Consider the following 12,621-nt stretch of genomic DNA (forward strand, 5'->3'; position numbering starts at 1 on the left):
CCAGCGTCCAGACCAGAAACCACCCCTGACCTGTCCGGCTGGACAGGAACAGGGACCGAGTGGGTGGAAAAACCCTCAGACCAGGAGAGCTGCTCGGAGGCGACGTGGGAAGACCCCCAGTCCAAAGGCAGCTCTCAGCCACTTGCCCCCGGCGGTGCCTGCCGGGTCTGGATTATAGTTTTAGGAGGGAGTTCTTGGCTGTTTCATCCAGTTCTGTCGAGGCCTCGAGTACCAGGCTGGCTCTGCGGGGTCGTGTGGGTCATCATAGTGTATCGCGCCATTCCGCTGTATGATTTCTGTTCCGTTACGTGTTCCAGTCTGTTCTAGGGCCTTCCGTCCCTCTCTATGCTATTGTGTTTATTTATTCACGTGACAGATATTTTTTTAAGCACCTACTATGTGCCAGGAAGTGTTTTAGGTGCTGGAGTTACGACGCGGAGTAAAGCAAGATCTCCGCCCTAGGAGGGCGCTGGGAGACTAGCAAGAAACAGAAGCCCAACGCCAGGTAGGGGTGAGAGCTGTGAGAACAGCGGCAGCAAAAAACCGTGGATAGAGCTGCACCAGGGGGGGGATGGGCTACTTCCAGCAGCGGGATGGATTGAGGTCAGGACTGGCCTCCCTGGGAAAGTGACATTTGAGCTGAGACCTGAAGGAAGTAAGGGAGGGAGACACGGAACTATTTGCAGGTCAGGAAGAGCATTCCAGGCAGAGGTAACAGCAAGTGCAAAGGACCCGAGGCTGGAATGAGCCTGGGGGGTTCGAAACACGGCCAGGAGGCCGGTGTGGTTGAAGCAGGTAACCAACGGGGGCAGTCGAAGACATCCGGTGGCAGGACAAGTCCTCTATGCATTTCGAGCAATTTAAGGATTTCTGAGAATAGTTTTGCCCTTCCTGCCAGATTTAGCAGCAAATCCCACCACCTGAGCGGGGTCCGGGCATTCTGGGCCTCGCCTTCGCTGTGTGGGGCCTGATCTTGCCGGATGTCCTCCCGCTGTCTTCCTGAGCTAGGCCAGCTGCGATGGGCAGTGGGACTGCTTCATTCATTCCTTCATTCTTTCATCCATGTGTTTATTCATCCCACCAGCATTTACTGAGTTGGAACAGTGAGGAGCGAGACAGACATGGTCCTTGCCCAAGAGAAGTGCCGAAGCCCAATGGGGGACCCCAGGAAGCCTGGGAGAAGGAGCTGGGAATGCTGGCTGCCTCTGGGGAGGGAGATGACACCCCCTCAAACACAGTAAGAAGTTCCGAGGGCTCATCCGTTTTTTGAGCCTTGCCTGGAATTGTCTCATTTGTCCTCACAACTGTCACTGTCCCCATTGCACAGATGGGGAAATGGAGGCACAGGGAATTTAAGGGCAGAATGGGCAGAGCCGGGCTTTGTTCCTGGGTGGCTGGTTCTGGTCCTGCCCTTCCAGCACATCCCACTGGGGCTGGTCATAGGGAGTAGAGAGGTTGCCCAGTTTCTCCTGTTGTTAGGTGTGAAAAATTTTTTAATTGATAAATCGCTGCCCTGGGCCAAGTGCTTTACCTCTCTGTGCCATGGTGTCCTCATCCTTGGGTGAGGACCAAAGGTGTTAACAGATACCAAGCACTTGGCTTTCCATAGTTAAAGTCACTCGTCCTCCTGTTTGGAGCCAGCCCTGGGCTCATTTTACAGGTGAGCAAACTGGGCCCAGAGAGGGCGAGGCCCTTGCTCAGGGCTATGCAGCCATCGAATGGCAGATCCAAGATTCGCATCCCCCAAGAGTCCTCTGTGCCCACAAACACACATACGTACGTCTGCAAGACGTATGTGCCAGGCCCACTCATCCTCCTGGGAGAGGCGCAGGGCTATGCACGCTCTAACATGGAGGGCCCTGGTTGAAAGACAGCCCTGGGGTGGGCTGAGCCTGGAAAGGTCAGAGGGATGTCCCCTTCCAGGCTGGGATTGCACATTCCAGTGCCTCCAGGGGCTGCTTTTGGGAGCCCAAATCCTTCCTCCCCTCACCTCTGCCTGAAAGTCCACTATTTGTTCTTCTTTCCTTGGTTTAAATAAAGGTCAGATGACTCCAGTGCCCACAGATGCCGGGCAGGTATTAAATGAGCAGAGGGGCAATGGGGCCTGGTGGAGATTGTGGAGGGCGGGATTCACTGTCGTGCAGGAAAGTGGGCCCAGGGCCGCGGGAAAGCGGGAAGCCTGGATTTTGATGGAAATCGACGGGCGATTCTAGTTGTTTCTAACCCTGTAGAGGCCAAGTGACTGTCTCTGTGTGGATCTGGTTTAGTCCGAGGGCCCCAGTGTGCGGTCTTTGCCTGTGGGCTGAGGCCGGAGGCTGGGAGGGTGCTGTGTGCCTAGACAACTCCTGGGACTCCCTGTGTCCAGTTTCCTCGCGGCCAAGCCTGGCGAGGGACACCCAGGGTAGAGAGCTGGGACAGCCCTGGGGACAGCCAGGCCTGGACAGCAGGGGAGGCACCATCCCGCCTGCACAAGTCATCATTCCCACCTCCACCACACCCGTCTCCCGGCGTCTGCCAGGACCTTAATGGATAAAACATCCTGCCAGTGCCTAAGCCCTCCCCGCCATCCTGAGACGGGTGCCAGCTCCAGAGGAGTGGCTCTGGGCACACGTAGGTGGCGGGGGGGCTGGTGTCAGAGTCGACCTACGGAGTCCTAGACTGAGGCAGGTCCTCGCAAGCCAGAATCATTAGGGAAGGCTTCCTGGAGGAGGGGCTGAGCCTGGAAGCAGCTCTGTGGCTACTGGCCTGGGAGTCAGAGCACTTGGGCTCAGTCTAGACGCCCACAAGGGCAGTGACTGTGTCATCTCAGTTGTTCTGTGTCCCTAGCTCCTAGATCAGAGCCTGGTACCCAGTAGACACTCGATACATTTTTGCAAAACGGGAGTGCCCGCCCTGCCTCACACGCACGCCCACACCGTGGGGGCTTTGCTTTCCTGGATGCCGCCCCCGATCGAGGCCCCTCTTCCTCTTCACAAGGCAGCTCCTCCTCCTCCTGCGGGGCTCAGACGTCCCCTCCTCAGAGCGCCCGCAGCCTGACTTCGCTCTCTAAAGTCCCCTCTATCTCTTCACCCTTATCACAGCTGAGTAATCCCGCTGGTTTCTGCCTTTGCTTATTTATTGTCTGTCTCCCCATTGGAAGGTCAGCCCCCGGAGGACTGGGGCGCCTGTCTCGTTCTGCTCCTTGCCCAGACCCCGCGCAGTGCGTGGCAAATCCCTATGTGCTGACAGAGTGTTTTGAATGAATTGGGACGGGGTTGAATGCCCAACGCGTAGTAAGTGTTCAGCCCAGGCTCTTGTGGCACGGACGGCCCGAGGAGAGACAAGTTAGAGGAATAGGAAAAACACACAGGCTTGGGTTCCAGTCCCGCGTGCTGTGTGACCTAGGGCAAGTGCCTGCCCTCTCTGTCTCTGGGCTTCTACTGCCTCAGCTAGAATAAGAGATGACCACAGACTGCCTCCAGGGTTATTGGGAAGCCTAGCAAATTCTGTGGAAACTGGAGCCAGCCTTCCCCAGCAGGTGCCTGCATGCCCCCTGCCCCTGGGCCCTGAGGTTCCCCAGCAGCTGGTTGGGGGTGAGTGAGGAGGCTGCTGTGAGTGGCGTCTGTACAGAAGGATGGAAATCTCCTGCCTGCTGCTCCCTCCGCAGGCCAGAGCAGGGTGCACCTGCCCCAGGTCACAGAGCCGAGAGGGTGGGGAGAGGCATCAGGGGTCTCTGAGAACAAACCATTCATTGTGGCCTTGTGGGTATTGGGGGACTTGCAAGGCCTGAATGAGGGTGAGGAGGCAGGGGCAGGTGTGGGAGCAGGTGTTCACTGTCATCTCTCCGCATTGCCCGGGGGTGGGGAGAGAGCCCCCTGTACATGCTCCAGAACTGGCCTGGCTGGTCAGACACCTGTCCCCAGATGCTTCTTGTCAGGAGCCATCACAGGCATGAGCCAGGCCTGGGGAAAGGGGGCGGGGGGAGAGAGGACTGAGAGGGTGAGGAGGTGAAAGTTGAGAGGGGCATAAGCGGGAGATGAAAACGGGGTCAGAAACCGTGGGGTCTAGTGCGGTGGGACCTGGGATTGAATCTCAACTCTGCTCCTTCAGGCTGGGGTCCCTGTGCAAGTCACATTGCTTCTCTGAGCCTCAGTTTCCTCATCCATAAAATGGGGCTGAAACACCCCTCTGCATGCAATGTCTGTGCCTGTGAATTTTTCAGGCACGTTTGAGGGGCAGGGCAGTGGGGGACTCTGAGAAATGCTCTGGGGCCTCGGGCTGCTCATAGCTCACTCCCCAAGACATTTTATCATTCTTGCACCCAAAAAACATTCATCAGGCACCTATCATGAGCCAAAACTAGGCTAGGCTCTGGAGATGCAGGAATGAGTGGGACTGATGGGGTCCCTGTCCTGGGAAGAAGGCAGAAAATCCACAGGAAAAAGAATGAGCCAGAAAATTCCAGATAGTGATGTGGGCAAGGAAGAATTAAATTAAGGCTGTGCTAGAGGATGACGGGGGTGGGGACTACTTCAGCCAGGGTGGTCAGGGAGACCTCTGAGGAGGTGACATGGAGCAGCAGCATGGCAAGAGCTGGGGGTGTGGGCATCAGGCGGCCAGCAGGGCCAGGGCGAAGGCCCGGAGGTGGGACCCGCTTGCTCTGTATTTGTGGATGAACAAATAAGAAGGCTCAAGAAGGCTCCTCCACAAGGGGATCTGGTCTGAGGGGACCTCCTCACCCTGTTCCCAGGGGTGGAGGCCAAGAGGCAGGGCATGGGCCAGGCTGGAGGAAATGGGGCCAAGACCCTGGCCGGCAGACTCTCCTGGGACTGCTAATATCCCAAGTGCCGGTGACGAGACACAGTCCTGGTAGCAGGGGGCGGGGCCCGGCCTCCATAAACAGCCATGGCTCATAAAGCTGATCAAAGCTGCAGGCCTGTCCTAGTGCTGGCCACTTCCTGCAGGGCCCAGAGCCCCCAGATTGTGGGAAAGGGCCTCTCGGCTTCTTGGACTTGCTTTGGGGGTCTCTCTGTGGCTAGGGGCGGGTCCCTGAGCCTGTCCAGGCCTCAGTTTCACCACTTGTCTCGAAAGGGTGGCTGACCAGAACCTCTGGACAGCCTGTTTCATTCTATGTTGTTGACCAAAGCTTGGCCCTTGGAACCTCAGGTCTGGGGGTTCGAATCCTAGTACTGCTACTGTGTGACCTTAGGCAGAGACCACTCCCAGACTCTGTCCTCAAGTCTAAAATGGAGCCAATGATAGTATCTCCTTCAACATCCAGGGAATTTTATTTCCGTAATGTATAATTATAGCTTGTTACTTATCTAATAGTAACGGAAGTGATCCTCAGGCATCCTTATCTAATAATAACGGAAGTGATCCTCAGGCATCATGCCATGTCCCAGGTAGCGGGATTGGTAGAGGTCTGTGGGGCCAAAGGCAAGGATTGTTGGGGATACCTGGGCCCCTCACCTGTTCCTTCTGGGCAGGTGTGGGCTAGGAGAGGCCCCAGACGCGAGGATTTCCAGGCCGAGGGTAAGCTTGCCTTGGTCACAGCCCAAGGCCTTGGTAAAGCAGCACTTGCCTGGCTCCCTGGGGGCCCTTCAGCTCTGAGGCTCTGTTTCCTCAGATGCCAAACAGGGATAAAAGTCCACCTGAGGAAGATCTAAAGATGAAAACAGACCCAGGATCCTACCATGTCTCCCCACCTCTCTGCCCACCCTCCTCCCCAGCTGCATCCTCTCTCCTCCGGACCATGGCGCTGCCACTCTCCAGGGCTCCCCGCTTCCCACCCCGCCCCACTATAGTCCATGCTCAGCAGGGGAACTTAAGTCAGACCATGTCCTTCTTGCTCAGAATCCTCCAAGGCTCCCACCTCACACAGAAAGCCCCCCTCAACCCCGCCGCCCGCCCACAGGCCCAACACAGCCCTCCCCACCACACCTACATCCTCCCCATCACTCTCAGATCTGGCCTCACCACATAAAACTAGTAAAGCCTGCGCTCGGCTGCTTTCCCTGCTCCGTCAGCTTCCAACATGCTATGGAAAACACCAGTTTATGTCGTCTGTCTCCCCTCTGACAGCGTCAGCTCCGTGAGGGCAGGTGTTTTTTTTTCTCTCTTCTGTTTTGTTCCCAGCTGTATCCCCAGTTCCTAAAACAGTAGGTGCTTAATAAGTATTTGTGGAATGCGTGAATGGATCCTCACTCAGCTCCAGAGGCAGGCACTGTCGCTATTCTGATTTTATGAAGGAGGAAAGTGGAGGTGAGCAAGGTGGGAAGTTGGTGGATTGCCCGAGATCTCAGGCAGCTGGGGAGTAGGAGAGGCAGGGTAAAATAATAATAATAATAATATAGTAGCTAAGACTTATTAAGCTCCTACTATGTGCCAGGCACTGTGCTGGGTATTGGAATAGAAGTGGAAGAAAAAAATCCAGGCACATAGTAAGTGCTTTACATAGGATAACTCTTAGAACCCTCTCTCTGTGGGACTTCCTGTGGAGTGGACCATCACACTCATTTTACAGACGAGGAAACTGAAGCTCAGAGGGATTAAGGAACAGGTCTCTAACAATAACAGCGACAGCGACCAGCCCCAGTTTACTGAGTTGTGCTCTGGGTGCCCTTACCTTACACTTGACAGCAGCTTAGTGCCCATCATAAGGTGGAATGAGGGAGCGTGAACTCATTTCCCAGGTTCCTTTGCCCCAGGACATGCCCCAGTACAGAGCCCATGGCGCATTCGGTACCTCAGAGCCAGAGGACTCTCCCTGGTGCTTAGTTTTCTCAAGTCTCTTCCGGGTCTAGGGCTCATGTGCCCCTCCCCTGCCTCACTGGCATGGAACCTACATTTGGGATCCCGCAGTCTCTAAAGAGGGCCTAGAGAAGTGGTGACGACTCTGCTGTGTGACCTACGGCAAGTTGCTGTGCCTCTCGGAGCTGCCGGGCACCAAAGATGCCATGGAGTCACGGCTGGCTGAGAGGCTCTGGGCTGGAATCAGGAGCCGGGGTCTGGGGAGCACTGAGGACTATGCATAGAAAGCCTGGCACCTGGGAGCACCGACTTCCTGCCTGCAAGGACCAGGAGGAGGGAACAGAGCCACCTTCGCCCCTGCCCGGGCCTGTTTCTCCTTCCTACCCTGCCCCCCGTTAGTGCTCTGCAAGCTCCCCAGAGATGGGGTTCAGTCCTGTCCACCGGGCTCATCCTACCCCGTTCTGGTTGGCCTTTCTCACTAGGAAAGAGAAGTGAGTAACCAGGAGCTGCGTTCTCCAGGCCCCCACTTCATTCACTGGATTCCCGCCCCCCCCATCTCCTCCCACGGCCGCCGGCCGGCCGATCCTTTCTCCTGTCACTCAGTCCCTGCAGTCCAGCCTGTGTCACGACTCTGCGTCTTTTACAGACAGGGAACTGAGATGTAGCGAGGTACTCGGAGTGGTCCTGAGTTCAAGGAAGCCAGGATGTCCTTCCCAGAGGGCCCTGGGGACCTTTTCACAGGCCGGCCTCCCACATCGTGCCCTGGTTTGGGGTGCTAATGGCTCGGTCGATGGAGTACACTGTGTATACTCTCACCCACTGGCCTTCAGAGGCGGATCGCCACCAGCCTGAGGTCACACAGCCAGGAGGTGGCAGACCCAAACCCTGTGACCACCGAGAGGGAGACTGAGGCCCCAGGAGGGGCCCTCGCCCCAGGTCCTATAGGCCCTGCTAGGGCCCTGATCCCCACCTAGGCTGGGCTAGCACTGGACTCACTGGAACCCTAGGGGAGCCTTCTCACTCCTTGGGGTGGGGGGGTTGGGGACTGCCTGGTATTTCCTGTTTGTTTGGGCAGGACCCCGGGCATGACCTCAGTTGGGAGATGTGGGGACACTTCCCATGGCCCCTCCTTGCTCTCAAGAAAGAACCTGGACCAAGGGACCAGGCCCCACCTTCCCCCAGGATGCAATGAAGGGCAGAGGCCAGAAGTCAGTGTTTTGGGTTCCAGGCCTGCTCTCTCTCGTTGTCTGTGTGTCCCTGCTCCTGTTCCCCCACCCCGTCCTAAAGTTCCTTCATCCTTGGGTGTCCCCATTCTTACTATTCAATGAACAGACTCAGAAAAAGTCCCAGGCCCTCAGGAGAGCCCGAGGTCATGACCTGGGACAATCACTTACCCTTCTGAGAATCAGTTTCCTCCTCTGTCGAATGGAGTCATCGTGAGGGTGAAATGGGAAATGCCAGCTCAGTACTCCACGGCCCCGAGGGATGGCATCATTGAGGTCTTGACACTGACCTGCTGTGCGATTTTCCAGATGGGGAACTGAGGCCCCTCCCACAGCCTTTCGTAGGAGGCAGCTATGCAGGGCCAAGAAGGCGCATTACAGTGTCAGGGACCCTGAGTTCAAACCCCAGCCCTGCCACTCACCAGTCGTGTGGCCTCGGGCAGGTCACTCTACCTCTCCGAGGCTCAGTTTTCTCTTCTGCAAAGTGGAGAGAAAACTAACTTGACGGCAGGACTCGATGAAGTGATTAAACATGTAAACCACTGAGGGTGGAGACTGGCACCCAGTAGGCCTTCAACTCATGGCAGGTCTTCTCAGAGGGGAGGCTGTGCTCGGTCAAGGGCCCAGCTGAGGTTGCTGGGTGAGTGAGGAGTGGTCGCTGGCCCCACAGCTCTCCATAAACAGGACCCAGGTCTGCATCTCCGCCCTCCTGGGGGTGGCGTGCTGGCCTCGGCTTCTGCCCTGCGCATGCTCTCGCACCCGGCCCTGCGGCCTTTCCACTCCTGTCTTCTCCATGCTGGAGAACCGTTCCACCCACCCGCTCTTCTCTTTCTCCCCCGAGCCCCCAGGGAGGGTCGTTTCTGAGGACTCGGGCATCCAGAGAAGTGTGACCTACAGCAGGCAGGTGGAAAGAGGAGACAACGCGGAGGTGTAAGGAGCATTTCATCCCTCCCCTGTGGCCACCACGCAGATGAGGAAGCTGAGACTCACTGACTCATTTACTCCCTGAGCACCTACTGTGCACAACTGTGCTGTGCCCGCTCCCATAGGGCTCGCAGCCCAGTGGGGAAGATGGAGAGAAACAAGCCAGCCTGATGCAGGATTTAAATCACGTGCCATGCCCAGCCCCTAAAAGGCTCCCAGAGAACCTTCCAGCATCCCCGCCTGGAGCGGGCACACAAAGAAAGAACCAAGGCCAGAGACGGAGCGTCCCAAGGGGAGCCAGCAGCTTCTAAGGGGTGTGGCAGCCTTCCTGCCTTTGCATGGGCTGGTGCCCCTGCCCGGAATATTCTTCCTCGGCCACTTGGATCCCCTCGGTGTTCCGGGCACCGCACGGGCGTCACTTCCTCAGGGCGGCTTCCGGGCTGGAGGGCAAGGTCAGGCCCTGACACTCTTGCTCAGTGACCAAGGGTTTCCTCTTTTATAACGTGTGTCTTTTCACTCCTACTGCTCTCTGAGTCTCCCGAGGAGGCGCGGGCTCTGCCACTTGAGCTGGCATGCAGGAGATGCCCAGTCTTGGAGGAGACACCCCCACCTCCCTGCGGGCCGGCCCTCAGCCACAGGGGTGCACAGCCCAGGAGCCTCTCCCCGGCCCTTTCCGCTGCCTTTCCCTGGCCCTTTCCACTGCCTTTTCTGGGGTGACTGCGTTATTGGCCAGCGTCCTTTCTAGAACTTCAGTTCTGTGAGGGCGAGGGTCCTGTTTTGTTCACAGGTGTGTCCCCAGCGCCTAGTATAGTGCCTGGCGCAATGGTAGGTGCTTAATAAACATCTACGGGAAGGATGGAAAGAAGAAAAGGAGGGAGGGGCTGCAAATAATTTATCCAGTTTTTCATCCGTTCATTCAGCAAACGCTTACTGAGTGCCAGCTGCGTGCTCATTCTGGGGAGAGATTGAACTCAGGCATGATTCTCGCCCTTTCTGGTCACTGCAAGCAGTCGTGGCGTCAGGCGGTGCAGAGCACTGGGAGGAAAGGTGTCGCTGGACGGAGGGCATCTGGGCACCTCAGCTGGGCTGCCAGGAGGAGGGGTCAACCGGAAGAGGTAGAGGCAGGCCCAAGTCCCGGCCACCTCCCCTCGCCCCGCCCCCAGCTGGCAGATGCAGTGGCTGTCGTAACTGTGGGCAGCCCGGGTTGCCAAACGCCACCACAGCTGCGTCACTGAGAGCCAGGAGGGCCTAGAGGCAGAGGGGGTGCCAAGAGGGGCCCCGAGTCAGACAGAGCTGGGTCAAAGGCCTGCCCCGTGTCCGTTAGTCACTCTACGTAATGTGGCTACGTGGCTACTTGCTGTGACGGATTATTTCTGACTTGCAAAAAGAGCTGAGGACGGGTGCCTGAGCTTCCGTCCAAAAGAGAAAGAAAACATGGCAGAGACCACTGTGCGCCCCCCACCCTCCCTCCAGAGGTAACTTCATCCAGAATTTGGCCTCCATGACTCTGTACATAATTTCATGTTACTTTCTTGGGTCTACCTCTTTGTGTCTCTGAGCAAGTCACTTACTGTCTCTGGGCCTTGGTTTCCTCACCTGTAAGATGAGGATGATGACAGCCCTCCCTCTTCCTGAGGACCAGTGAGAATTAAATGAGCCCATTTGTGTGAAGTGTTTAGTTGAGGGCCTGGTGCATAGTGAGCTCATTGTCACTGAACACCCAGAACAGGGTCAGAAAGACATCGCGTATGTCAAGAATACAACCTTTTAAACAGCGATCGTGGTGGTGCCAGGATTCACGTCCGCGGCTGGCTGGGAGTAGGGTCACATGCCAAGGTGCTAATTCTGGTTCATTCCATTCCACTTCCGGTTAGGTTTGCTTCCCCCACCAGCTCCGAAAAACCAGGGTCCAGCCTGGATTGTTCTCTGCTGTCACCCCAGCTCCCAGCCCAAGGCCTGGAGACTCACAGGATGGGTTTGCAGAATGAATGAAGGATCTGTATGGTGAGTCTCGCAGGCTGTGGGGGTGACAAAGCCCTGATGCACACTAGGTACTACTTTGTAAACTCTTCTTTGTTTCCCCTTCACGTCCCCCTGGGCTAGGCCTGGACCCCACTGCTCTCAGTGGCCCCCCTCACTGACTCATTCATTCATACATTCATGCGTTCATTCCTGCATGTATGCATTCAACACATTTCTTATGCACCTGCTGTGCCCTAGACTCTGCCCTAGGCTCCAGGGATACCAAAATGAATAAAACAGGCAAAAATCTCTACCTTCCTGGAGCTGACATTCTATCAGGGGAGACAGCCATCTGACGACACTGTGATCCAAGCTAAGATTCACTGGGGCCCCAGGCGAGGGGAACCAGGGAGGCCCTGCCTAACCCCGTCTGGGGGTTTGGGGAAGGCTGTAAGCTCGGACAGGAAGGATGAAGAGATGAAGGCTGGGGAGGGTGTTCCAGATGGAGGGACCGGCCTGAGCCAAAGACTGGGAGTGAGGTGGGCATGTCAATTTGGGGACTAGTCTGTGCCCTAGCCTAGATGGAGCGTGGGGGTGGGGAGGGGGCAGGACTTGATCCTGAGGGTGGTGGAGTAAGCTGGGAGAAAGCTGACTTGATGTAGATTTTATGAGGCTTGCTCTGGCTGCCCCGTGGAGCCTGCACTGGAGGGGTAAAGCTGGAGGTGGGAAGATCTGAGGGGAGACTCGAGTCCTGTCCACCCATCAGAGGGAAGTGGTGGGCAAGCCGAGCACAGACCAAGGAGCTAAAATCCTCCGATGTGCTGGGCTGGGCCTGGGTTTCCCTGGAAACAGGCCCAGGATGTGGCTGCTGAAGAGGCGTCCTCTCTTCTCCCAGGGCACTGGATGAAGCGTCAGCAACAACTCCAGCTCAGAGGACGGGTAGGGCAGTGGCCCTCGGCCCTTGGACTGCTCATGCCTGTGACAGGCCAGGCCCTTCTCGGAATGGACACCCACCTCCTCCCCACCCCATGGGGCATGACATCTCACAAGGTGTTCACAGCATGGTTGGCACCAGCCCCAAATGGAAACAACCCAAAGGTGCATCTCCAAGGCCTCGTCGGATCCGCCAGGATCTGCCCAGACAGCAGAGTGTTCTGGGGCCCGGGAGAGGCAGGAGATGCAGGGGTTCAGAGCACAGACCTGGGAGCCTGGCAACCTAGGCCTGAATCCTCTGCCAGTCGCTGTCGTGTGGCAGGCGCTTCACCGCTCCGTGCCTCAGTTTCCCCACCCACAGAATGGAGATGATGAGAATAACGGCACTCGCTCATAGGATCACGTCGCCCCATGATCCACGTAGAGCATGTGGGACTCTGGCCGGCACATACTAGAGGAACCTTTGCTGCTATTACTATTACTAACATGATTATTAGCAGTAGTGGTAGAAATACGCGCTCATCCAGGGGAGGGAGAAGGAAGGGGCAGGACAAACTGTAAAGCGGCTGCCACTCTGCACACTATACACCCTTGTGCTATTTGAGTTGTGTGTTGGGGGTGTTTCCCTATGCACTTGTAGGTATATTCAAAACCAAACACACCAGAAAGCAATTCTGTAAGACATTTCTTTCTGGAAGGCCCCAGATCTCCCTCCTCCGCCCACCCCAGTCCCCACCCCGCCCCCACATCCTGGCCTGTGTGTGGCCCAGTCTCGCCACTGCTGGTTTTCAGAGCTCAAGGCCTTGGAGCGGATCCGAGCTGGAGTGCCCTGCAAGAAAGGGGGCTG

General features: G+C 56.8%; 1 long non-coding RNA gene across 1 annotated transcript; it reads left to right on the forward strand.

The window, feature by feature from the left end:
* Positions 1-29: 29 nt before the first annotated feature.
* Positions 30-12,446, forward strand: LOC112471034. Its single transcript, XR_003043199.1, has 4 exons — positions 30-505; positions 1,085-1,237; positions 10,754-10,883; positions 11,737-12,446. It is a non-coding gene; the product is annotated as an uncharacterized LOC112471034 (long non-coding RNA).
* Positions 12,447-12,621: the final 175 nt, after the last annotated feature.

This window comes from Pteropus alecto, unplaced genomic scaffold (genome assembly GCF_000325575.1).
Source record: "Pteropus alecto unplaced genomic scaffold, ASM32557v1 scaffold45, whole genome shotgun sequence".
Lineage (NCBI taxonomy): Eukaryota > Metazoa > Chordata > Mammalia > Chiroptera > Pteropodidae > Pteropus > Pteropus alecto.